Source organism: Euprymna scolopes, chromosome 7 (genome assembly GCF_053919585.1).
Source record: "Euprymna scolopes isolate OS-2025 chromosome 7, ASM5391958v1, whole genome shotgun sequence".
Lineage (NCBI taxonomy): Eukaryota > Metazoa > Mollusca > Cephalopoda > Sepiida > Sepiolidae > Euprymna > Euprymna scolopes.
The window spans coordinates 154,051,368-154,077,447 of record NC_136488.1 but is presented as its reverse complement, the minus strand read 5'-3'; the positions used below and the strand labels follow the sequence as shown (position 1 = coordinate 154,077,447).

Genomic DNA, 26,080 nt, shown 5'->3' with positions numbered 1-26,080 from the left:
TATATGCCATCTAAATGATAATATCTATGAGTTAAGAACAGAGGTCGCCTGTCTATTTAATTTGCCTGACTTTGCAACGCTAAATATTCCAGATTTTTGGATTGCCGTGTGTCGCTTTCACTTTTCAGTATAAAAATAGTAAAACTGTATTCGAAACGGATGTAAACGATTGGTCAATCACCGTCATATCAGATACTTTCATTGGGTAAACAAACTCAAAACAACTATCCCGCAGTAAAACAATTTGACCTCATTAAAAACTACTGAATAGAGTGATGTTTGACATTCACTCTTTAATTGCTCTTACATTGCTACTGTCGCCATAGCGTAGGTGTTCAGGCTCAGCCTATTGGCCTCAAGGCTCCGGGTTCGAGCCTACCTGCCACCAAGCCCCCCTTTTTTTTCCATTTTTAAAATCGCTGTTTTTTATCGTTTTTTTTTATATTTAAATAGGGTTACATTTCCTTTTTGTTCTGCTTTACCTACCCCCAAACACACACACCTCCAAACACCTGGGCAATGCCAGGTACCCCCTCTAGTCTATAAATATAAAAGTGAAAATGTGTGTGTGTATGTCCGCAAAAGGCTTTTTTCCAGGGGCTGCTCACTTGGCTCCCTCATTCTTAAAAATTTTTATATCAATCTATATCATAGTATCTACGAGTTAACAAAGGGGTTGCCTGTCTATTTAATTTGCCCGACTTTGAAATGCTAAATATTTCACATTTTTAGATCGCCACATGTTGCTTTTGTTTTTCGGTATAAAAGAAGGAAAAGCAAAACTGGATTCGATTGGTCAATGTCGGCTTTGCCGTCATATCAGACAATTGCTTTATTACTCCTCCCCTAATAATAAATGGGAGAGCAGCTTTTCCTTCCTTCCTTCCTTCCCCCCCCCCCCCCCGCCACAAAAAAACAACTATTAAAAACTGTCCTGCACTAAAAATATTCACTGCTGAATAGCCATGACCTCATTAAGCGGACACCTGTCAATCAAATCTCTTTGACTTGACTCACTTTTTATTCACTCTTACATTGCTAATGTTGCCGTAGTGCAGGTGTTCAGGCTCAGCTTATTGGCTTCAAGGCCAGCCCCTCCTCTTTTTATTTTTCCAATTTTAGAATCGCTATCATTAAGTTTCCTTTTTGTTCTGATTTACCCCCCCCACCTCCTAACACACACACCTACAAACACCCAGGCAACGCTGGGTACCCCCACTAGTCTATAATATAAATCTCGCCTGTCTGTTTAAATGTATGTCTCGCAAAAACTTTTGACAGCGGCAACGGATTTTCATGAGATCAGTATCATTTTGAAGCTCGACCCTTCGGACAACAAATATCGAAAAATTGGCCAAAAATATTAATTCCTTCACCCTCAACTGGGCACTTTTTTACAGGGAGGGGTCGCTTTTTTTCGCCAATATTTTTGAAAGTCATCACTTCTTTTTGATTGTCTAGTCTTAATTTAAACCTACATCACTTCCGGTTTGGCGATGGGTGCAACAGCTAACGCATCACATTTTTTTTCCACTTTCTTTTCCTCCTTCGCGGTACGGGTTCAAGCCTACCTGTTTACTACCACTTCTTTTTTTTTTTTTTTTTTTTTGCTCAACACATCCCTCCAAACATCTGGGCAATGCTGGGCACCAAGGTTAGTATTTTTATATTTCTGAACCTACATGTCACTTGAGATATAGAGGAAAATCTCAAATAAAATATATATACTAGTGTGAGGATGATTAATTGGAAAAAAAAATTTTATCGAAACTTTTGCGGTATTGCAATAGTAAAAATATTCTGCATATTTACCAATACCAAAAACGATTCTTTTAATTTTTTTTTTTTTTTAAAACTTAATTTCCGTTGCTAGTATTAACGATGAAATGATAAATACTTATTGATTTTAAACTACCATTCAATAAGTGTATTTTTGCATTTGTGAAAATATATGCACGTATTACATGGGGTTTTGCGATAATTCTACCCTTCTCCCCTCAACTCGATATTTAGAAATTTAAAAAGAATCGGAATCGAGAAAAATATTAAAATCGTCCCATCACTAATATAAACATAATTCATAATATCAAACGATGACAACATATTTTCTTTTAAACTGAAAACATTCCTTCACAATCAAGATATAAAAAAAATTATCTTTTCAATGTATCTGTAAAGGCATGTTTTAAAGAATAAGCTAATTATTATATAGATTCGAACTGTAAGAGAAAATTCTAACTTTTAAAAATAAGCAATTTCTTTCTCAATCATATTATTCTTTTATTTTTACTTCCTTATTTTGTTCAAGCTGGGGGTGGGCATCCATTTTGGATATCAATATCCAAAATAAAACATATCAGAATTTAGCAGTATCCATTTAATAAGATTCTAAAATTGTCAAATTCTCGACTTAAACTGAATCAAATTTGTGGATTATTTGAAAAGTAGATTAATTTTTTTTTTTTTTTTTTTTTTGGTGCTCCTAAAGAATTTCAATGGAACCAAACAAACTTTTGTCAAACTAAACCTAAAACTAAGATTAGGATTAAAAAACAAAACTGCCCGATTCAAATTTTTAAAAGTACTGATTTTTTTATAAGCAGATACAAATCTTATAGAATAATTACCTTAATAGGATCAAACTTTTACAAAAAGGAATTACAGTTAAAATAATCTTGGCCTGTAGATCGAGATCACAGAGTAGTATCTGTTCTGATGCTACACTTCACCTTTTCTGTCCTCGGTCAGTGGAGGAGAAGACCTTCTAGACTGGGGCAATTTTAATTTTTGTTCCTATCCAGAGTGCTCCTTTTTGGGGAGCTGGATTTTCCCCACATTAAAAACCGACCTTGTGTTTAACTCTGCGCTCGTGGGGAGACAAGTATGAATAATAATAATAATAATAGCCTGATAGAAAAAAAAAAACAATTATTACTTCTTTTGTTTTTCTAAGATATTGAAAATAGATGTTTAGTCAGATTAGTGAATTCCTATAGCTACATAACTAGAAAACGGAGCTATTAAACCTGACATGGTGATATGGGACAAGAAGGAGAAAGAAGCAACCTTTGTAGAAGTTAGTCTCCCCAATGATGCTCAGTTAAACAGAGTTGAGGGGGAAAAGATAAACGAAATACCAAGATCTTATGTACAACATAAAAATAAACTGAAATCTTCAGAAAATCTCCATTGTTAAAGTAATTATAGGGGCAACGGGACTCACGGAAAAGAATTAAAAAAAAAAAAAACTACTTGGCAAATATACCCGGTGAACCAAATGCAAGCGAGATACAAACAATTTCCCTTATAAGGACGGTTAGAATTTTAAGAAAGTCTCTCGGTTGGAATGTATGAGATGGCAGGTGAATGTCTGGCATCCTCCGGATGCCCCATCCCCAATTAGAACAAAATGATAAGATTGAAAAAGAAAAAAAAAGTGATCAAGTTCAGTTACCACATCAATGAAAAATGGTTAACCAATTTTTTTTAGGTTTAATATTAGTATTCTTCTTTAAAATAAATGAACCTTCAACTTATTTTTCTACACAAATTTGAAAGTAGTATAAATAAAATTGTAAAAAGGTTACGAAATTATGTACTTACTTTTCTAGCAATGTGTTCAAAAGCATTTTGATGTGAAAAAGTCTGACTCAAATAATCAGAAAGAGAATCAAAGGTGTCTGTATTTTTATTAAATTATCAATAATAATATTACTAAAAATGTTAAATATTTATTACAAGGATCATCTAAAAAAAAAAAAAAAAGTCTAGAAAATAGTTTAAATGTCAAGCAAAAAAATACTTTGTCATGCAATTTGAAGAAGAGACAAGTTATTTTGCATTCAAGTCAATTTTAGAAATTTACTCAAAAGTGGTGACAGAGTAAAACTTTTATGTGGATTCAGAAATCAAATTTAATTTGATCCAAATGCTTCAAAGAAAAATTGATTTTAAAAAAATATTATTTAATGAAATATGGACGATTTTTTTTTACTTAAAAAATATAAAATTATTCACTATAACTAAAGAGAGGTAAAATTTTGGTTGGTAATGTTTTTTTTTTAACAGCTTCATTCTGAAGATACAATTTTTATTAGTAATTATTTAGAATAACATTCTAAAGTTTAATGAAAAGACAAGAGAGTTGACTTAATTTGTAATAGAAGATTTTTTTTGTTATTTAATAATAAAACAATTAAACCATTGTATTTAATCAACATTTTAATTATTTTTAATGGAAATCACTTCTGTGATGTTTTGGATTCATTATTGACAATATGGACTTTCTACCTTTCTACTTTCTAAGAAAGAAATTTGAGTTTACAGTTATAATCCTTATAAGAAAAAATAATTTTGGACCCTTTTCCAGATAATTGCCCAATTGTAAACTTTGAAACAATTTTAAGATTCTCAATAGTTTATAAAATAAAATATTGCAACAATAATAAATAACAAGATTTAAATGAAGATTAAGAAAGCAAAAATATTAAATAAAGATTTTTTTAAAAAAATCAACATTAAAAAAACATTAAGGTCATCAAACCTTTTTTTCATTCTTGAATAGAAAACTGGTTAAAATCAAGTTTCGTCTGTGTTTGTTTACATTTACCTCAGCTGATATTTGTGCTTGATGATAAATGCCCTGGAAAAGTCACTTCTGATTAATGTTTATCAGTTTTAAAATATTGTGTTATTCTGCTATACAGCCAAGTTCGCTTGCACATTTTAAAACTGGTAAACATTAATCAGAAACTACTTCTCCAGGGCACTCATCGTCAACCATAAATATCAGCTGATGTAAAATGTAAACCAACACAGACGGAACTTGATTTTTAACTAGAAAACGTGTAATTTTAACTTACCTCAGTATATTTTTCTTTGTTTAAATCTATTTCTGAAAATGTATCCTTCTGGAAGAATAATTTTGTTGTTGAGAGAAGTTTTTGGTTAAGCTATTTCTAGATAATATCTTTAAATGTTATAAAAGTTTTTTTTTTTTTTAAATTTTAATGAAAATATTATTTGTTTTTGTAATTTTATAAGTTTCTAAATATTATTCAAATAAACTTCACATTTTTATAAACCTCATATTGTCTTCGACAAAAAAAAATAAAAATAAAAAAAGTTTGAGCTTGATGATGGGGATGGGGGAGGGGGTAATTATTTGGAAGTAGAAAAGATGATTAGGGTTAAAATTTGATTGGGGTAAGAAATAGATGGTTATAACCACAAGGGTTTGAATAATATTTTTAAAGATTTGAAAATGTTTTAACGGAAGAAATATGAATCAGGTCGAGTGGAGAGAAAGCCATAATAAAATGAATAATAATAATAAAAAAAAGTTTTCTTTAAAAATTGTGGACAGCATTTCTCTTGCTTTCAACGCTAACATTCCCAAACCCTTACAGTTTACCCACCGATTTTTTGAGTAGCCGTATTATTAACGATATCGCCCATTACTCTCGACTTAAAACAAGGCGCCTCCTCAGAGGTAATTTATGATCGGGGAAAAGATAACATTAACTACCATTTTTCAACCGTGTTCAGCTATTATAACTTGTGTAAATAAACAAGTACTTACAAAATGCCGAATCAAGTTAAAAAAAAAAATGAAAATAATCGAAATTAAAAAAAAAAAAAAAAAATCAAGTAATTAATATTTCTTAATCATTATAGATATCATTCATTTTAAGGTTTTAATTATTATTATTTTTTAAAGAAAAGCCTTAGCCATTTTTCTTTTTTAAATAATAATTTACCATGTACTATATTAATTTTTAAAAGCGAACAGAGAAAATAAAAAAAAAGGACGTTGATGTCATGTCACGTGACTCAATACTTTCCTCCACTCAACTCGAGTGCGACTTCGTCAATGAGAGATTTAGTCTTTTCAATTTTAATAGTTATATTCTCATATTTTAAACCTATTTTTTCATTATTATTTATTACAAAGAAATTCGTTATGCAATCTTAATTTTTATTAAATAAGATTTAACATAAGAGATTAGGTTAAGATAAAAGTCAAAACAGCTCGATATGGTGGATGAAAATAATATCACAGAAACAACGGAATATAAAAAATTTGCTTTTTAAAATTATTTGTAGCTCCCCCCTACCCTTTTAATTTTGTTAATACTTCACAATCGCCAGAATTATATATATATATATATATATATATATATATATATATATATATAATTTTCAACTGCAGAATCTTTGGTATAAATGTTTAGACTTTTTGTCGTTGTTGTTGTTATTGTTGCTTTTTTTTTTTTTCAATGTAAGATTACAAGATGCCATTTTAATTTTAGACTTTTTAAGCAAATAAATATTTTTGATTTTATACATAGTTATTAACATTAATGAAGTCTATAAATCCAGAGTCAAATGTAATAATAATAATAATAATCTAAACATAAACGTCTATATTTTATTTTTGTGTTAATTGCTACTATTTTCATACTGCACTTCATCTGTTCTTTCCTCAGTGAAGGAGAAATCTTTCTAAACTGGAGCAATCTAAATTTCTGTACCAACCCTGACTGTTCCTTTCTGTGAAGTTGAACCCCCCCCCCCCGAACACACACATTGTGTATAACCCTGCCCTCGTGAGGATACAAGCAAACAGAGGGTACTGTAGTATTGCACTATTTAACTGACTTATAATAATAGAATTTTACTTAATAACTATTAATATATTTCAAGTGGTGCACGGTAATAAAAACATAGTAAAAATGGCACAAGTGAATAAATAGGAAGAAAATGGCACAAAGCAAGAAAATAGATCAGTGGTTCCCAATCTTTTCTCAAACGACCTCAATCATGCACCTCAAGATATGATTGTGACCCCATTAGATTTAGTTGTATATATGTCATATATGTAACTAGTTGTTGGCTGTAGAAATAAAGGATAAACATAATAAATAAACCTAAAGGCGAATTTAGAATCATTTAAGGCTAGATTTTTTTCCTTTTAAAATGTAGATATAATATGCCTTTTAGATTTGATTAACTTTTTTAATGTTTTCCCTATATGTTTTGTATTCTAGATTTTGATATAAACTCCTAAGATTTTCATTTATATTTTTCTCATGTGCCAGATTTACCTGTGCTATTATTGCCAAATTGGGAGGTGACGGTGGTCTAGTAGTTAACAACTCTGACTGACGACCTGGGTGTTCCAAGTTATAATCCAGTTCGTTCCGCAAAAATCACTTTCACTTGGGTGTTGGCAACCTTCCAGTAAGTACCCAATGTCTTTCTAGAAAGAATTCTGACTAAGAAAATTATCGGGAGCACCAATGTGTAGAGTCCTTGGATTCATACGAGATAACGATAAATGCCAAAATTAATTTTAGAGAAGAGTTGGGAGATTTTTTGGTACCAAAGCCAACAGCGTCTAGGTCATTGTGAAGAAGTTTTGTTGACTGTGGTATGCCCCTAGTCATGTGCAGTTCTAGGTGGTCCATCCTCCCAGGCTTTGCCTCCCTTCTTTCAGGTAGAATAAGTTTATTGCTTATTGCCTAAGGAATGGGAATGGAGCTGCCCAGGCAATTTTAAAATGCTAGAGTGTCTCTCTTTTAGGAGCGTTGGCTTTATTCCCCCACCTTCCGACCTTGTGTCACATTTTTCTGTAGTGGGAAAGAAGTAAAAATAAAACAGGAGGCTTTACTTTTGGAATGACTCTTATAACAAAGTGCGCTTTGGACACCCATACACAGCCATCGTTCATCACTGGCAAAAGTTAATTGAGAATGATGGTGACTATGTAGAAAAATAAATTCTGGAGCACAAAAGATCGCTCGCTTTAATGTTACAACTCCAGTCTTTATAGCTCCTTAACTTTTTGAGTTAAAAGAGGGTTTACTTTTGAAACGACCCTCGTAAGTTTATAAACTGCATTATAATAGCTATATTATAACCAGTTTTCAGTGGATCACAGTGTTGGGCAATGTTGAGCCGGGTCAATACAAGATGGATGATTGCTTGAGAATACCAAGTGTTGTAAGTTTATAAGTGGAAGTGACTTTAAAGTTACTTTCCCTAGCTCAGTAGTTCCCAAACCACCATACTGTGGCCCAGTGTTGCGCCACAAAATGATTAACCTCTTAGCATTTAAAATATTGTTTTAGTTAAACTAAAAATATCTTTCTATGATGTTTGACAGGAGTTTGATGTAACCCCTTACCACAGTGGTTGGGAACCACTGTGCTGTGGCACATTGGTATGCCACGAACTGATTACTAGTATGTTGCGAATAGAAAGTTAAAATTGTTATGGGTGGAAAACAGCTTTTTGTTTGTATCAATGAATACAAACTCACACATGATCACTTATGTGATATTAATGCTTAACCTTTTATGACCTGGTTGAACTAATTAATTCAGTCGTAAATAAATGAGTATAACAGCATAAATGAAGTGGGGGTTGATTCAAACACGCCTTGTACATATTAGTTCAGTATCTGATTAGATGCCAGATACCTCCAGATTGCAATTGTCCATTGATGCCACCATCTAAAATTAGCAATAAATATTTTTTAATCATCTACATCATAATTCAGGTCATAAAGGGTTAAGTATCAAAAAGAGAAGAAATAAAATGTATAATAAATCGTTTGTTTAAATGTTTTCATATTTTGACATTTCCATATAAATAAACATTGTTAAGTGTTGGGCTTTGTGATAGGTGTGCCATGAAAATTTTAAAGAGCTCAATAGTGTGACACCATTTAAAAGATCTTGGAAACTACTGCTATAGGAGAGGAGACTGAACTTTCAAGCATAAGCAAAAAAAAAACACTAGACAAGAAGAATGAAAATTATGCTAGAACATCCCCCCCCTCCACACACGTTTATCCCTGCCACTGAACCTAAACTAATGTCAGGTCAAGAGAGAATAGTTGGTTATTGCAAAACCATTGCTTCACTATGGATAGGACATCAAACTGCATCCAATGGTACATTATAAATAACTAGTTCATTCACCTCTAGTCTAATTAATCCATAGCTGGAGGCCGTGTATATAGATTCATACCTTTACCAGGGGTATTAGTGAATGTGATACAGTATTAGAATTTATGCTCCCCACTTCTTACTCATTGATGAGTCATTTCCTTGACCATTTCGGCTGGCATGATTTTCGAGTCCCTGTTGCTGCTTTAAGGGTCACGTGAAGTGGCTTATAAAGACCTTCGCATGAGTGTGCCCTCCTTTTTTCACCCTTTTTTTTTTTATCTTGCAGCTGGACATGGCTGAGGCACTGTGACACAAACCAAAGACAGCAGTCACCAAAATTCGGTCCCTTCCCTACCATTATCGACCGGAACTGAAGACTATTTGTGACAAACACGAGACTGTAGTTACAAGGACTCAGAATTGAGGGACACACATGCTACCTGTTAATTGAACTTTCCACTAGATAAGCACATTTTTTGCAAATCTTCTTTTCTATACAATTAACTTTTTCTTGTATCACCCATTTGTTCACTATTGCTTTAAATAGTGTACACACTTGCGTTCCTTCTTCTAGATCAGTGGTTCTCAACCTTTTTTTACTCATGGACCCCTTTTCCCTTCTGTTTATCTTGCTGGACCCCTCCATAACTACTGGTCATAAGACAATCTTCTATTTTTCACTAATATAAATTTTGAGGTTTTAATAATCAAAGAAATATTATATAATAAAGCTTTATTTTTTAAATGAAAACTAATTTAATGCAAATAAAGTATTCTACAACAACTATAATAATTATGATAATAATGATAAGTAATAATAATCTAAATTAGAGTGATAATAATTCTTTACCAATATCTTATATTGTATTTTGTTATGTATTGCCTGTGGACCCCCAGAAATATTCCATGGACCCCTAGGGTTCACATGGACCCCGGTTGAGAACCCTTGTTCTAAACCAACTATCGCCATATTCTCTCCAGAGCTTATCCTCAATTTCTTACCGCATTCTCATGTGTGAGAATTGAACTTTTTTAGAGGTAAAATTAATCATAGTAACAGTGACCCCCGATAGATCTTGAACCCAGTATGCCGATCTCAAAATCTGTTGTTAATAAAGGCATAAACTCACACATCCCTGCAATATATCGCCAAACAGCAATCAAAAGTATACAAGTGTTGCCACATTTGGGCTAGTGCATCTGCTACTAGTCTCTCCCTTTTAGACAGGGTTTAAAAAAAAAAAAACGAGTCACCAACCTAATATGTTCCTCTGCACTGTCAGCTAGGCTTCAACCTCTGTTCCATCGACGAAATGTTGCATCCCTCTGCCTGTTTTACAAGTATTTTAATGGTAGGTGCTCCAACAAACAAGCCTTTGTATCCCCTTGATGTAAATACTCCCAACAAACCAGACAAGCAGCTAAATCCCACTCCTACATATACATCCCTAGATGCCAGAGAGTCTTCTACTCTTATAGTTCCTTCCCTCTGACTGCTAGACTTGGGAATTCCCTTCCGAGTCCCTGCTTCCCCGACTGTACTGCTACTGATATGCAGAAAAGTTCAGACATCTTGCTGCTCAACTCCCTACATAGTATCCTTGTAAATTGTCCCAGATAGTAGCCCAGCCCACTACATCAAAGTGGCACTGTGCCTTGTTTAGGGTGAAAATGCAATAATTTTTTTTTTTTTTTTTTTAAGTGTAGGCTAGGGATTGCTTCCTTTCATTTAATTTTTATAAGTTTTAATTATTCGGTAGGAATGGAGGAGTTGGGGGGGGGCGTTCGAAATCGGCGAACAAGATTAAAAACTATAATAATAGATGTAATGTAAAGAATTTACCATTTTTTTTGTTGTTGTTTATTTTATTTGTTTATTTTGCATTTCTACAAAATTTGAATAGAACTTTTTTTTTTATCCTAAACTAACCCTAACTTAATAATTACCTAACTTTTAGGTTTAATCAGGCAAAATTCGGTTTGATTCGGTTCAAATTCTGTAGACCGTTGTTTTTTGTTGTTTTATTTTTTCTGTTGTTCCATTTTTTTTTATGACTGGCATTAACACGTGTGAACAACAACACCATCAGCGTAGCTTGGCAATGCGAGAGTAGTCGAAGTGTCGATTTGGAATTCATGTCTAACTTAAAATATAAAGAAAATAATCACCTCATCTGTGCTGTCAACCCCCCCCCCCCCCAAAAAAATAATTTTTCTCCTATTACTCTTCTGGTATTAAGGACAGTTTACGCTTGACCCTTCTCTTTTTAAGGAGTCTGCGCAATTTCATTCATCTCCCGATTGATTGTTTTTTTCCTTCATATTTTATAATTATTTTGTATTTATTTTATTCGAATGAAGGAAAATTATGACTTTATTTTAATCTTTTTAAATAAGTGGGGTAAACATAAAAAACACTGCACTACATGTTATTTACTAACAAGAAAAGAAAAAAAAGACTGATATAAGCCTTTTACCGCGAGCTGAGCTTACAGTCGTAAACAATAGGATTTAATTTTAAATAACATATTTCCTGGTCTCAGGTGCACACGTCAATTTTTAATTTCACTTAAAATAAATAAATAAAACAACTGAAAAAAATAAATAAATAAATAAATAAAACTAACCTCAAAATCGTGTAGGCGTCCAGTAGGTTTTCAAAACCTATTACCCAAAAGAAAGGCTGAATTTCCGGCGGGAAATACGATAACCTTTTTAGTTGAAAGTTGTTTCCAGATTGTAAAAACTTTCGTTAATTGTAGGTGCTTATTTAGAATTAAACCTACTTAAAAAAAAAAAAAAAAATTGCAGAAAAATATTTGATGTGTGTCCCCATCGCTGAACAAAGATGTCATATTCCAAAAATTACGTAAATTGATCAAGTAGATGTTTTTTTATATAGAAAAAAATTTTTTTCGCGATTTTAATATAAAATTGAGGCCATTAGAAGGCTCAGTAGTGCGGATTGAGTTGTCTCTCTCTCTTATTTATAAAATGTGGCGGATCAAAACAATGTCTCGCTTTGTCATAAAATTTGATTTTTTTTAATAAAAAAAATGGTAAATTTTCAGATTAGGTCCACCTCTACAATTTTCTTTTAAATGACGACTTGTTAAGGTTTTCGGCCATGCTGTATACGAAAATCCCCTTGAAATTTTGCAGAAATAATTAGTTATCGAGATATAAAAAGTTGTATTAGGCATTGCATTCTTTGGTGGCCATCTTTGTTACACGCGTAGATTTGTTTATGGCGCGCCACGCGCGTAAAAATGATGGACGCCAAAGAATACAATACATAATACAACTTTTTATATCTCGATAACTACTTATTACTGCAAAATTTCAATGCGATTTCCGTATTCAGCATAGTCGAAAATCTAGAAAAGTCGTCATTTAAAAGAAAATTGTGGCGGTGGACCTAATCTAAAAAAAAAAAAAAAATACCAAAAAAATACTTGATCAACTTACGTGACTTTTGGAATGCACATCAAAGTTTTGGTATGTACATCAAAGTTGTTTTTTTTTTTTATTATTTTTGTTTTGAAAATAGGTTTAAATAAGCACTTAATTTTATGCATTTTAAACACATTTTTTTTAAGTTAAAATTATTATAATAGGCATAATGTATTTTACTGTTATTTTTTCTTTTAATTGAAATGATATATAATAATAATTGATAAAGTCCCTATTTATCTCCCTCTCTGCAACAGTATAGTTAGACACAAGGTCAGGTTTTAATGCGAGGATATTCTCCCTAGATGGAACACTTAAAATTGGGGAGAAAAAGTAAAATTATCGCAATCTCAATGGATCTTCCCCCCCCCTCTTCCAACAGAACAGATACTACACCTTGATTCGAAATAAAGTAAACTTAATCTACATTTTAATTTGGGGGCAGAGTATAGAATAGTTAACAATCAAAAACTCATAAAGAAAGAATAAAGAAAATGTATAATAATTCATAGCAAATAGAGTAGAATTAAATTCTCTACCGACCCGTATACTTTTAACATGTGGAAACTATAAGATTTTTTATTATTATTATTATTTCAAAATTTTGTAAAGTTAAAAAAAAATTTTTTTTTTTTTACCATGTACTTCAAATTAAAGAATTTTTATAACTCATGCATACGTAAATTCGTGAAACAATTTTTTTTTAAAATCTTTTAATTTTTAGTTGAATTAAAAATTTAAAAGTCACAAGATCAAATTAAATGTCAGTTTTATAAATAAATACCCTTTGAGGTCCATTTTTAAATGCATTGCATCAGTGTACCAGCATTTGGAATCCTGAATTTGAGAAGAAGAAAATGAAGTTAAAGTTTAAAAAAGGATGGCAAACGTGTAAAAAAAATAAAAATAACATAAATTTACAAATAACTTTTATGATAAAACTTTTATCAAATGTAAGAAAATTTAATTTTCTATCGACCTGCATAGTTTTTCCATTCCGAAACTTTTGCCATTTTTTTTTTTTTTTTTTTTTTTTAAATTTTAGAATTTATTTTAGAGCTTCCGAGGTTTGTACTAAAAAAAAAAAAGGCCCACTACATTTAGCAAACAGTTTCAAGACGCTGCAAATTATTTGGAAATAAAGTAAAAAGTTAAAACAGTTTAAGTTATTTAAAAATATACAGATCGGTCAAAAATTAAATTTTGATGTGCATGAATATTAGGTACCTTCAACGCGCGTCATTGTTTTAACCCCCTCCCCTATATGTAACATTAATTTAATATTATCATCCTAAAAGTTTTACCATTTAAAAGAAGCTTCAAATTAACTGCTAATATTTTTTTTTAATTTTACAGCATACAAAAATAATGAAAATGCGAGACAAAAATCGTGTTTACATTATCAACGCTTTAAAACAACGTTTCTATTTAGTTACGTTTTTGAAGCCGTAGACATACCCATGTTTTAAAAATCCAGCAAAAATCAAATAATAGTCATATCTTCCTGAAATTTTCGATATTCAAACACAGTAGTGTTTGTGAATATATGGTTAAGTGGCAGTTTTAGTGATTTAGAACTGCTTTAAAGCTTCACCGCTCACTCATTTTTCGACCAAATTTAGATCAGACCTCATCAGGCAAGAAAAAATAAAAATTAAAAATGGTTCAAGACCATTTTCTATTTTAGAGGAGATATACTTTGCCATGACTGGCGTAGAGTGAGGTTAAAGATCTTAAGATCTATTATGATCGAAACGGTCTGCACATTGTAGCAAGATATGACTGTATTTACATAGAGAATAATATATATATATATATATATATATATATATATATAAGAGCAAATAGTTAATAAAACATGTTAAAAAACACTTTGAAAAAGAGTTAAAAACATATTTAATTGAAAAAGGAAACACTAAATAAGTGGATAGTCCGCGGAGTTTCGAAGGAATACTTTCCTTCTCATCAGAGGGTAGGAATTAGCAAAATGTGGGATCGGATTTTGTATGCAAAAGTATTTGGTGAAATTGCAAGTAAGTCAAAGATCTTACTTGATAACAAAACGTGAAGCAGAGGGAATATGGTGAAGAAAAAGGTGATTTCACGTGAATGGATAGTCTGGTAAAAGGTAAAATATCCAATAACGGTATCTCATGATGTCATCTTATTTAAAACCCCCAATATTGTTGAAAAACATGAAAACATTAGGATTTGTTTTGGGGATTTTAGTGTCTTCTTAATGAATGAATGCAAAAGTTTGTAGCAGTTACGTAATTAACATTGGTTTTTCTGCATTTATGAACCTGCAATTTCCACAAAGTTACCTCAGTGTGCCCAGCAGATGATGGGAATAACCGAAACAGCCAGGCGAACCTTATTACAAAAAAAACACAAATTGTTACAACCCTCCTCCTTCCCCCGTATTAAGAATGGCAACGACCACTGAATTTCATTAAGTAATACATTGGAACAAATGTTTTACTATCCAGAAAACTATGTGTCAACCATTTCCGGTTCTTCTCATCATCTGCTGGGCACACCTGAGTAACTTTGTGGAAATCGCAGGTTCATAAAAGCAAAAGTATCTTGACATCCATTTTCTTTTACACTTATATAATATCACTTGTGGAGTCATTAGTACGTGGTTCGAGAAGATTGTAGCAGTTAACAAACTATTTACTATAAGCGGATCAATGCCCAGTGCCAAAGTGATTCGGCCACACTGACCAATCAGTTGGCAGGGCGCATTGATTTGAACTGTCCCCTTAAGGACTATTTTTAGCCCTTTGGGATCTCAGCTGCGATCGCCAGAGAGACGCCAGCAAGCGACCTATACAGACTTCTCTCATTCACCCCTCCCACTGCTACTTGTTGACGACTGCAGTCTGATGGCAGACGACACCTTCAAACAGACATTTACACTTTCTTTCTTTCTCTCCAGTTTGAGATACAATCTCACCTTTTTTAAATAAACTCTTTATTATTGTTTTGTTATCCATTTATGAATAGTTCCTTTTGAAACATATCCAACACAAACGGTATATCTCTCTTCTCACCTCTAGCAATGACTGTGAGGCAAAATGGAGCTTATGGACTTCATGTGCCAGTTGAACCAACCCGTCTTATATTCCTGTGTTCGTATTTTGTGTTGAAACTTTTGAACACAGTTGATTTAAATGCAGAGAAGATTTTAACAAAACTTTGGTGAATTTTTTTCTTCATAGTAAACAAGGTCAATCAGATGGATAGAGATGCAGCAACTCTACAACAAAATGACGATCTTCAATAAACTTCTCATCACCATCAAAGCCTAGAAGTTATTTTTATTTATCGCACTTATATTGCCATAACAACGGCTCACTATTATTAGATTGGTGCAAAAATAGTGTCATTTTTTTATCATATATATATATATATATATATACTTATAAAAACGACATCATGTTTACACCAACCTATTATTTAAAGCGACAATTTTTCTTCTCTTCCCACTTAAAACTCCACTCCCATGTAGAAATCTGTCTGTTTTTGGCACAGGCAAACCAAAAATCAGTGGAAGATTTACGTTCAGCATTGGTTGAGACAGTCTTACTAACCTACCATTTATCTCATTTTATTTAGTTTCTTTATTTTATTACATTTATTGGAATAGGGGGGGGGCGTCCCACTTCTAATCTGGACATCCGTGCATATTCTCCTCGTAAATACAAGTCATCAAACACTGGGGATTTATTAAACAGTCAAACCCATAGAGCAAATGCTGAAAGTGTCTAGTTTTAGAGTAGATTATAGACCAGTACATCTCCATTTAGTGGCCTCATGCCTTAATTTGTAATGGTTGGTTGTTTTTGTTTTACGGCATATCAACCCTTTTCAGGTTATTTAATGCTGAATCCAAAGATTTTGAAGAAAAATTTTTGTATAGAATATATTTGTTGTTTTCAAGTCGGTTTCTATTTAACCCATAGTTGGGACCCTAGCAGGTACTACCACTCCGGGTCAGAGTGGACCTGGGAGCAATGGCAATTAAAGGGTGGCTCCACACTTCCCTAAGCTCGCAAGCTGGAGCTTCACCACTGGATATAGTTTAAGGTCATATCCAGGACCAATTTGTAATGAAAATTATTACAGTTTTATAGCAAATCAATAACACAACATACTCTTTCGAAATATTTATATAAATAAGAGTAAAAACGAAAACACATTTGTATAACTATTTTTTAAAACACTTTATAAGAAATCAATGTTTGATATTCATTTGTAATTTTATTGACTTTTTTTTATAAACAAAGGAATTACCACTTAACAAGGTCTGAAGGCCACTCGAGATAAGGGTTAATGAGTGTATGGTGGTCAGTGAGACAAGAGCTCACTGATTGTTTTTGGTGAGATTTGGACAGAATTTGACTATTTAAGGGAACGGGATAGCAAGAACTTGTTCACATTGAAGACGACCATGTTGTGGTCAACTGGGAAGCAGCCAGTGGAACTGAGTTCCACAGGCGGGTAGTTTTAGGAAAGAAGCTCTGTTCATGGAATTTGCATTTAGATTTAAGCATTGATTGAGAGTAAGGTAAATTGTTGGTAGTGGTTGAATCTTGATAAGGGTTTCTTTAAAAGTTTGGTGGGGAGGACTATTGAATGAAGCTCAAACAAGCACTTGCCATGTAAATAACGGTAGAGGAGGGACAGGCTCGTTAACATCTCTTCTGTGAGAAAGAGGTTGCAGGGAGGAGAAAAGGACATTGCCTACTAGGTGTTGAAGCCGGTTTTGAATTCTGTAAAAACAGAGTCAGGATAGAATACTCTGAGCAGCTCCTCCCCAGATGCATCATCTGGTTTTTTTTTTTTTTTTGTAGTGGATTAGCCATTTAACATTGTGAACATTGCTACAGGCGTGAATGTTATCTGAGGGATGAGCAATTAGGGTATGATCAATTTGCTGAGTGATACTCTCAAAGATACTCCTTCATTGAGAAGGCAAATAAATCAAAATAACAAATGAAAATAAACATCATCCGGGCAACTATTAACAAAAGGCTAAAATGGCTAACTTGTTTGTTAAAAAAGAGAAATACATTTGAGTGAATTTTTAATTCAAATTATATTTTTAAATAGGATCTTAAATTTCTTATGTTTTATTATATGCTATTTTATTTTGGATTTCATAAAGAAAAAAAGCAATTGATAGTAAAAAAAACAAAAAACAAAAAAAAACGTATAAATGACTTAGAAGCGAATAATATAGGTTTATTTATATAGAAAGTATCCCCTACCTTCATCATCACCAGGTAGATAGTAGATTATTTTGTAGTTATAAACAGTGCTAATAAACGATTTCTTACTTCCAACATATGCCCCCCCCCCTCACCCGGTCTAATTTTTGTTAACTATAAAATTTTTTTCAAATTGCAGTTAGTAAATGCCTACCCCCACCCCCGCCACTCACTGATCTAAATTATAGCAAATTACAACTTTTCATTTCCAATAAATTTTATTATCAACAAAATGTTGTGGGCGGTTTACAACCACCACTCTCTTTGATAACAAACCAGACATTATTAGTTCGCATTATCTTTTCCCTTCTTTTCTCTTTGTCAAGTCATCAAATTAAAGCACAGATTCAGTAGCAAATGAACAGAACTCCAACCGGAAGTCCAGATTTTCAACTTTCCCTGGACAATAGCTAAACTTCAACTCCCACCATCCATATAATTACCTATTTAAGATTAGATGGACTGTTCAAGAGAAACCCTCCACTAAAACAACTATCCAGAAAGTTTGAAATCAGCTACAAGAAATCTAGACCAAACACCAAAAGACACCACTCAAAAACTCACTGCAGTTTGTATACCATACATAAAGGGCTTGTGAGAGAAAATTCAAAGAATATGTAATCCATATGATACAAGGATAGTATTCAGAAGTCATTCCTCTTTGAAAGCATCTTATGTGAATCAAGCCCCACACAGAAAAAAAATCGAGACTAAGAATATTTAAATGTGGAAAACTATACAAAGGTGAGACATGTTGCCCATTAAAAGTAAGGTTAAAAGAACATTGAAAAGGCATAGTCCATGGAGAGATTAAAAAGTTGGATAGGGCTGACCATTTATTAAGGGAAAAGGAAAACTATCTACTCCTATGGGCAAATTAAATAACGGATAGAATAGTGGTGGAGAGTAAGACGTCTAAAAGAAGCAGTGCATATGTTTGTCGATGATCACCTACTAAGCAAACCTAGTATAGAATATAACATGATATGGGAACCATTAATTATAAATAATATATATATATATATATATATATATATAAGGGAAAGAAAAGAAATTAAGACTGTAAAGTAAAATTTATAAATAAATCGTTCAACAGAATATTCCAAAAACAATTTTCAAAACGTCCTTATTCTGCGGAGTTTCAAAGAATGCTATTCTTGTTATTCTTCTCTTCAGAGGAAAGAAAGAAATTAGCAAATTATTATTATAGCCAAGCTAAAGTTTGATTGTTATGGCATTAAATGAAACAGCATTTTATAATGGTTAGTCATAAAATGCACACAAAAAAAAAAAAAAATGTGTTCATGTCAATTAAAAACATGTGAAAATATGGAGGAAAAAAAAAAAACGAAAAATGGGGGGGTAGAGTTTCCATGCATTAAGACTCACTTGATGATAAATCCAAAAAGTGAAGGAAATTTTTAACAAAACAATAGTCAGAATTTCAAAGTATATATATATATATATATATATATATATTATTATTATTATTATTATTATTATTATTATTTTCAACAAATAATTAACAGGTCTAAATATTGCAATCAGATCAGTAGTGAGCTTCAAACATGTACACTGATTGCCATGTGTAGACTTGTTAATTATTTGTTGAAAAAATGAATTATGATATCTGTAGTAATAAATAGTAATTGGTTTCCTTCAATAATTACAAGAAACCTTCTCTGCCACCAATAGCAATGGCCAGTGACTTCCTGTCTGAGAGTACATCTTTCAAGCTGCTTGGCCTAACGTTCACAGGAAACATGAGTTGGAACAATTATATTGAAAACATTGCCAGGGCCGCTGCGAAAAAGGTAGGCTCTCTCTACCGTGCTAGAAAACTACTGACACCTGAAAGTATCCTGTACCTCTATAAGGCCACCATTCGCCCATGTATGGAGTATTGTATCACATTTGGGCTGGTGCATCTGCTACTAGTCTCTCGCTCCTAGACAAGGTTAAAAAAAGAGTCGCCAATCTGATAGGCCCTGAACTGGCATCTAAGCTTCAGCCTCTGTCCCATCGACGAAACGTTGCATCCCTCTGCTTGTTCTACAAGTATTTTAATGGTGAATGCTCTGACAAACTGCAGACACTTGTGCCCCCACGATGTAGACACCCTCGACAAACCCGACAGGCAGCTAAATCCCACCCCCACACAGTAGAGATCCCTAGATGTAAAAGATCTTTCTACTTCAGTAGTTTCTTCCCCAGAACCGCTAGACTCTGGAATTCCATTCCAGGTTCCTGCTTCCCTAACTGTACTGACATGCAGAAGTTCAAGTGCAATGTGAACCGACATCTTGCTGCCCAAATCCCAACATAGTGCCCCAGTAGTTGCTGCCCCTGATAGTAGCCCTCTACACCAAAGTGACGATGTGCCTTGTTTGGGGTGAAAATGTAATTAAAAAAAAAAAAAAAAAAGTAATAAGAATGTACATCTAAAAACAGAAATAAGTTTAAGGCACCTAAAATTGATACTAGAAGATCCGTGGCATAATGGATAAAGTACTTTGTAATTCAGTTGTTAGTTACACTTTTCTAGAGGTTGAAGTGTGGGCAACACTAAAAATACAATCATTTAAGACTTCTACTCGGTCATGGCTGATGGAACAAGAACATGCTATCCCTGATTAAATAATTTAAATTCCATGCAGATTCCAAAGTTCAACAAAAATATTTCAAAGTTTAACATGATACACTTGAAAGAGGTTAGCATCTACATCAACCGAAACATTCTGCGAATAACATTCAAGATGAAAGCAATAGTCCGAATAATCTATATATTAATACGATAACGTGTGTTGTTTTCTGTGTCACGCTTACACTCGGGTCGTTTAATTGTTATGTACTTCCATTTCCTGTAATAAATAATTTTACCAATAATTCTTCATAAGTTTTGGTTTCGGTTTCAACTGATGGCACTCCAGTAATCTCTCTTTTTTTATAAATAATTCTATCAAGAATTTTTCATAAGTTTTGGTTTCGGTTATGGCTGCAGGAACTCAAGTTTATATATATAAGTTTTTATTTTCGTTTCGATTCAAGCTAATGCAATGCACCCAAGTCATATGGATATATTTTTTTATTTGGGAAATCGCAACTTTATAATATATAAAAATCGATAGAACATAACTCTATAATAATATATACAAAAACTGCAAGAATTAAAATATCATATTTAAGCGTACTTTACAACCAGGCTTTGCCGGGCGTTCGTGCTAGCTTAGATAAACACTTTTGCAGTTTTAACAAAAAAAGCTACAATAATATCAGAGCGTCTCCATTTACCCTGAACATCTACAGAATGCCAACATCAATATATTACATATGAATTAGTTCCCTGTGGAATTTCCACAGGTTCCACTAGCACAAATAATATGAATAAATAGAGACTGTTGTCATCCTTTCTTCGTCTTTCACTCCAATCAAATAAACGCCCCTCGCCCTCGCTTAATAAAAAAACCCAAAAAAACTGGACGCAAAGGCTAATTTTTTTTTTTTTATTATTCTGTCCGTTTTTGTCCATCTTATCTACTTCTACTTAACCTTTCATTCCAATATATGATATTACTTTCTCTCACAACTGCATTTTTTTTTTTTTTTTTTTTTTTCTAATTTTTTATCTTACCCCACTCTGCCCCGTTCTAGCAGACGGAACCATTTTGAGTAAAGAGTGGAGCATCATATGCAATGTTTTCGCTTCATTGTATGCGTTAAGGGTCTGCTGCTGCTGCTGCTACTAGGCGAGCAACTGAATTTCTGCTTAAATCTGCAAAAATGAATTCTCTTTTGGATTAGGTTATGCTATTGTATTTCGTTTTGCTTTGTTTAGCATGTCTGTTCTATGACAGATCAAGTCTTTTCGGGTTATTTAACCCATTAAGTGCGAGCGTTACCTACACTTTTTTTTTTCCTTTTTTTTTTTTACTCATATTCAGTTGAAATGTTGTGTAATGACTAAAAGAGAATTAAAATACACAAATTGAAGGGAAAAAGTTATTTATTTTTTAAAAGTTACTGTCATTAGTGATGGGACGATTCCAATATTTTCCCGGATTCTGATACAATTACTGACTCTGATTTAAATTTCCGATTCTGATACAATTGCCAATTTTGATTCCTTTTAAATCAATAAATATTTTTCTATAGAGTTGTTTTTATCTTGGTAGGAGGGGGGGGCGGATTAGCGTAAATACCTAAGTAATATGTATTGTTTTTAAAATATAATTATCCGCGGACACATGTTTCATCATCTACGATTCATCAGAATGGCTGAATCTAGATTCAGCCACTCAGATGAGTTGTTGATGACAAAACATGTATCAGTGGATAATTATATTTTTAAAATAATATATATGTCGCTCCCCATTTGGGGGTACCAAATTGGTAAAAGGGAAAATTATTCCCAACTCGTATAAATAATTGAATTCATTCCAAAAGTATCGCAAATCCAAAACAAATAAATCACATCTCAGTAATATGTACATACATTTGCGGAAACGTAAAAATACACTTGTGGGTAGTAGGTGTCTATAGATTTTAGTTTTACCGGTAGTTTAAAATATATAAATATATATTATTTTATTATTAATACGAGTAATGAAAAATTAAATTCTAAACAAAGGTAAAAAAATGAAACAATTAAAAGAATCGTTTTTGTCATCAGGAAAAAGGAAAAAAAAAATCAGATTCTGACATCGATTCTTATATCCCAAGAAGTTACATTTTTTCAGATTCCAAATTCTGATTCATTGTCCTAACATTAACTGCTATATATATATATATATATATTATTCAATTTAGATGAACAAAATTACCATTAGTCACAACAATAATATGAGAACATTCCAGTATGTTTTAATCAAATCGCATACTAATTATGCTGATGACACTACCATTTATTGTAGCACATCTAAGACAGTAAATGACCAAGTTCTCTTCGATTCTCTCTCCTCTGATCTTGAGCATGTGGTACAATGGGGAAAGGAGTGGCTGGTTACTTTTAATGCATCTAAAACCAAGCTTCTCTCTTTACATCATCAACGTTCTGAGCCACATCTGGCATCAATTGAAATGAATGGCTCTCGTCTTGAGGAGGCCTCAAATTTTGACAAGCTTCTGGGCTTGACCTTTACTCCTGATCTTAAATGGAACTCGTACATCAAATCTGTTGCCAAGGCCGCTGGAAAAATGGTGGAATCCTTCTATTGATCCAGTAGATATCTCACTGCTGATGCAATTCTCTATCTATATAAGAGCCAGGTACGTCCAAGGATGGAATACTGTTGCGACATCTGGGCAGGAGCTGCTAGAAAGGACTTGGCCTGCCTTGATAGAGTTCAAAATAGATTTCATAGCCTCGTAGAAGATGTCCTTTTCTCTTCCCTGCAACCTTTATCTCACAGAAGAGATGTTGCGAGTTTGTCTCTGCTTTATCGTTATTTTCATGGAAAGTGTTTGACTGAGCTTCAGTCTATGGTCCCCCCTCGCCAAACTTTCACAAGAAACATTTGTTTAACTGAAAACACTATTAATAATACCCCCCACTCTTTATCTGTGCCTAAACCTAAACGTAGATTCCATGAACAAAGCTTCTTTCTTAGAACTGCACGCCTGTGGAATTGTCTTCCGTTTTCCTGCTTTCCAGCTGACTACAATATGGTTGTCTTCAAGTCTAACCTAAACAAGTTTTTGATTAGCCATTCCACTTGTTAACAAATTTACCGAATTTCCATTTACTAACGATTACTATATTGTCCAATTTCTACTGTACACTCTTTAACCCTTATCCTCGAGTGGCCTCTTGGCCTTGATAAGTGGTGTTGCCTATGTAAAACAAAAAAAAATTACTCTGTGAATGAAAACACGCAAGTGCAAAAGAAAATAGATCATAATCATGTAACTGCTGTCATAATCTATAATATAAATCTCACCTGTCTGTTTAAATGTATGTATGTATGTATGTATGTATGTGTCAGGTCATGTCATATGCTACTGGTACCATGTAACCCAGTACTACCTGCCTCATGGTCGGGTCACTGGCGACTAAACTGGTTCCCCCACCAGACTTGTTTGGTGAGGAGGGTGGCTAATCTCCCTGAAGGATTAAAAACAAGACCTTCCAAAGGGCAAATGAACCCTTTTTTGGGGTCAACGGCTAACTAACACCGTGTGTGTTTGTGTGTATGTATGTGTCTGTTGGGGTGGAGAGGGCTCCCGTAAGCCGTGGTGAAGGCAACCTTTCTAGGAGAAGCAAATCTCCGATTTAAAAAACCATAAAGTGGGAGACCAGTACCTGCATTAAGCTGGTCTGCAGTTTAACTTGTTGCTGGCTATCTTGCTCTTGCTTGTTGCTGGATCTCAACATTCTGAACCGAAAGAGAGACTTAATTGTCGTACAAAGCTAAGACTCTGTAACATCATCTGTGTATAGATACTCCCTCAGGCATTTGTCTATAAAAATGGTCCTGTGGCGATGGAAAAGTTGTGACGTGTGGAGGCTTGAAATGCTGGAAGCATATAATAATTGATCTCAATGACCGCCTTCAGTGTCATGCCTGCTTGAGTGTGTGAATTCACCGGTAGGACTAAAAAAAAAAAAAAAAAGAAGTCATTTTTGGGCTCATGGACTTTAAGTGTCTGAGGGAGTGGTACACGTCTGACAAGACATTGCAATCATCATCATGTATGTATGTATGTACGTATGCCTAAAACTTTCGACAAAGGCAATGGATTTTCACAAGATCGGTATCATTTTGAAGCTCGACGCTTTGGGCGACAAATATCAAAAAATTGTGCAAAAACATTAAATCCTTCACCCTCAACTGGCCACATTTCTACAGAGAGGAGTCGCATTTTTCGCCGATATTTTCAAAAGTCATCCCCTCCTTTCGATTGTCGAGCCTTAATTTAAACCTACGGCACTTCCGGTTTGGCGATGGGCGCAACAGCAAAACTGTCAGGCTTTTTTTACATTCTTTGCCTCCTTCGTGGTATGGGTTCGAGCCTGCCTGCCTACTACCACTTTTTTTTTTTTGCTCACCCCCCCCCCCAACACAAGCCTCTTACTTTTTCTGTTTTTTTTTTATTTTTTATTTGCAATAAATGATAGAAATAGGAGAATAGGACCTTTACCATCAAGCCCCAATAGCTGACGCTGTTTAGCCTCTGTAATAGCTGGAGTGCCACTTTCAAAGATAGGAAGGTTTATACTATCGTTTAACTCTTCTTGCCCTTTTTATTCTGGATGCTGATCTGTCAGTACGTATTTTTGTTTTTATTCATATTTTACACAGGAGTTCCTTATTGTCTACAGCGTTTTATTTCTATTTTATTAAAATTATTAGAGGAGGTGCCCCCTTCCCCCCACCCCGGTCCACACAACCTGGGAGATGTGCTGGATGGCTTGAGGAAACAGCACATCAGTTTTTTTTATGTGGTCAGAGTTTATTTCCAATGGGAAGTATCCTCATGTCAGGATCTCTGACAAACCCTATACAGAGAGACTGAAGACACCTGAGAGTGGTGTTTAGTAGACATTCAATATTTGTTTTATTTTATGTGTACCAGTAAATCTCAATCTCAGTTAAAATTATAAACAAATCCTTATATTACGTTACATTACGTTGAATTTTTTAGATGAGGATCGGTTATTCGTATTATTTAGAATCTTCAGACTACTGTTCTCATCTTGAGTGTCATTTTCACAATGTTTCGATTGATGTAACCTCCGATCTTCTTCAGGTATATCTTGTCAAACCCAAGAATTCGGATAGAAAGAGAGCATGCTACACCCGTGAAGTGAATAGAAGGTTCCGAAATTCCGTTCAAAGACAGAAAAATTCCAGAATTCGATAAGATACACCTGAAGAAGGTCAGAGGTTACATCAACCAATACTTTGTAAAAATGATGCTTAAGATGAGAACAATAGTCCGGAGATTCCAAATAATACAAAAACCTTATATTGCCAAAATCAAACATTTGAGTAAAATTTAAAGAGGAATATAATAGTGGTACTAATTAATTTTAGGAGCTTTAAAACATTGTGAGGTATTTTTTTTTTTTTTTTTGCCTGCAACATTATATGTATTTCTTGGAGCAGCACTATACAGGAGTTTTCATTCATTCGAGAGGAGGAACTCCTGTTAATAAGTTTATATTGTTAAACTTTTTTACATTTTTATATTTTGCAGTATTCCGAGCAACTGCAAAAAATGATCAATTATTGGAATTAGTTTGTTTTACGGCATATCAACCCTATTTGGAGTCAAAGGAAATAAATGCAGCAGTTAAGCATTTTGTATTATGTATTACAGATTAATTAATTAAATATTAAACATTTACTTCTTTTTTTAATCTAAATACATATTTTAAGTGGCTGTATAAGACAA

The 26,080-nt window shown here is 33.3% G+C and overlaps 1 protein-coding gene across 4 annotated transcripts in view; it reads right to left on the bottom strand.

Moving 5' to 3' along the window:
* The window catches only part of LOC145280074 (MYND-type zinc finger-containing chromatin reader ZMYND8-like), a 240,607-nt gene that overhangs the window by 197,727 nt on the left and 16,800 nt on the right, over positions 1–26,080 (bottom strand). For all 4 annotated transcript variants that reach the window (XM_080131764.1, XM_080131766.1, XM_080131768.1 and 1 more), the window contains exon 2: positions 13,195–13,247. The gene's annotated coding sequence lies outside the window, so the exon portion shown is untranslated. The remainder of the gene's footprint in view (positions 1–13,194; positions 13,248–26,080) is intronic.